The sequence below is a fragment of the Nannospalax galili genome, unplaced genomic scaffold, assembly GCF_000622305.1.
Source record: "Nannospalax galili isolate Female #2095 unplaced genomic scaffold, S.galili_v1.0 scaffold298, whole genome shotgun sequence".
Taxonomy (NCBI): domain Eukaryota; kingdom Metazoa; phylum Chordata; class Mammalia; order Rodentia; family Spalacidae; genus Nannospalax; species Nannospalax galili.
In genome coordinates, this window is record NW_008344488.1 from 6757204 (window position 1) to 6759652 (window position 2449).

General features: G+C 46.0%; 1 pseudogene; it reads right to left on the bottom strand.

Moving 5' to 3' along the window:
* Positions 1-1254: 1254 nt before the first annotated feature.
* On the bottom strand, positions 1255-1980 carry LOC103740125 (annotated as a pseudogene).
* Between the last annotated feature and the right edge of the window lie 469 nt (positions 1981-2449).

The following is a 2449-nucleotide window of genomic DNA, read 5'->3' on the forward strand; positions in this document are numbered from 1 at the left end:
CCTATTTATTAACATTATTTTGAAATATTTCAGGATTTAGTTAAATAAGAGCTGTTTTCTAAATAATGGTAAATAACTTTCAAAAGAGAAAGATTAGAAAGGATAGTTGGGGTTTTATGAACAGACTAAAAACTGACAAAAAAATGTCTACACCTGTAAGTGAACAAAAATTTATTCTTAACAATTAATTGTCTTTGGTAGGCCATAATCCAGGGTAAGGTTGGGAGAAGCATGCTTCTGTAGACCTGTAGGTGCCCCTGGAATTGACTCCTCTAATAGATGATCCATCCCCCCAGAGATCTCTCGGAATGTGCCTTGACCAAGCTGCACATCTCTACTTGAGCCCAAAATTATAGTCCCCTCCAACATCCTGATCTGGCAAGTAGGCAACCCTGTTCCACCACTGTTGCAACTCCCCTATGGCCTTGGAAGGGGAAATGACTCTTGGCCAAATCTAACACGGTGGGCCCACCATAAAGGGACCTGGCTATCATGTTGATAACCTGTCACCCTTTACCTCATCTGACTCTGGACATCCCCTAAGGTGCCCCCCCTCCTCTTTTTTTTTTTGAGACAGCCTTCTTATGTAGCCCAGGCTGGCCTTAATTGCACGGAAACCCACCTGACTATGCCTTCTGAGTGTTGGGATTAAAAATGTGGACCACTACACTTGGATGAAGAATTGTTATTAATTACTTAATTTGTTATTTATTTTTGAGACAGAAACTTGACATGAAGCCCTGACTGAACTAGCACTGGCAGCAGTCCTCCTTACCTCTGCCTCCTGAGTATTGAAGTAGGTACACCACCGTGCTGGTCTGGGGTCCCACCGAATTTGTGACCTCTGTCCCCCTTTCCTGCACACCCCACAGTCATAGCAGTGCACTGAAGGTCATCAGCTTTAGACAAGGGAATGAACAGGCCTGGGCAGACCATCTGGCGTTGGGATCTTGACTCCTCAGGACCTATCTACAATAAACATAAACGGAGTACAAATAAGGGGCAATTGTCAGATTTGGTCTTGAACATAGAAGACAGAAGTGGATATTTTGGGAAGGGGAACAGAAGGAATAGAAGTATGAGGACAGTCTGGGTGACCAGGTCGGGAGAGAAAATCACAAGGCTCCTCCTCAGTGCTGAGGCAAAGGCATTTTGCTCCATCTCCTGCTCCCACCACACTGGGTGGCTCCTCCCCTTTAAGTGGCCCAGAGGCTGTTCCTGGTTGAGCCTCTAGAAGGAGCTACTTCCAAACTCCTAAGCTTGTAAATACTGATCATGATGACACATAAAGGGAGTAGCCTTGATGAGCCTTCAGAGTAAACTGGCAGAGTCCTTTGGTGCCAGATTCAACCCTGTTTCTATGCAACAGAAGCCAGGTGAAGTCAACAAACCCGGGCATCACTCTTACAGCCTCCACAGCTCCCAGTGAGACCTGTCGCTGTGTCTTCACCACATCAAAGCGTAGCGTGAGGGTGAGGGTGGCAGCCACTGTCCATAGATGCCACTGGCCACAAAGCTGAGGCCCATGGATGTCTGATCTTCTGGTGTCTTCCAATTCAGGCAGCTTTTCACCAGTTCACAGTTGAAACAATAAAGAGCTGAGAAGGGCATGGCTTGAAGGATTGTGGGACCCCAGCTGAGCCACAGTGAGCACCGACCCCCTGAGCCACTGAAGCTTGAACACAGGTAGTTATTGCTTTGACAAGTGCTGAGCTAGCTGTAGCATGGTCCATAGAAGTTCCAGAGGACTGATCACTGTCACGGTGTCCATGTGGGCTAGGGCACAGGGCACCAGCCACCATGGTTGCCTAGAAGTCAGAGGTCAGGGCTCGAGCCACATAGGAAGGCTTTGAGTTGATCGTAGGCAGTCATCACCAGGGTGGCTGGAGGACTGTTCCTCAGGGTCTTGGTAAGCTTGTGTCTCACAATCTTTACAAAGGCATCCATGGTGCCAGTGAATGTACCAGGTATATGTTCCATTTTGTGGACCAGGCCTGTTTTAGTTACTTTTCTCTTTTGAAAAAGCATTGACTAAAAGCATGGTGGAGGAGGAAAATGTTTATTTCAGCTTAAAGGTAAATTACAGCTTACAGTCCATTAACTAGGGGATCTAGGGCAGGAGCTCAAGGTAAGAAGCTAGATACAAGAACTGAAATAGAAACAGCAGAGGAATGTGACTACTGGCTTGCTCTCTCTGGGTCATGGTCAGACAGGTTTCTTATACAACCCAGTGCCACCTGTTCAGACTGGGGAGGAACACTGCATAGTCGGCTGGGCACTGGTACAGCAATTGCAAATCAATAAAATGCCCCATATACAAGCCAAAGGGTGAATCTAATAATGACAATTCTTCAATTATGAGTAGTCCCTCTTCTTATTTGACTCCTTTATCAAAAACTATTTTTATTTTTTGTGTATGAGTGTATTGCCTGCATGTATGTAAGTATAC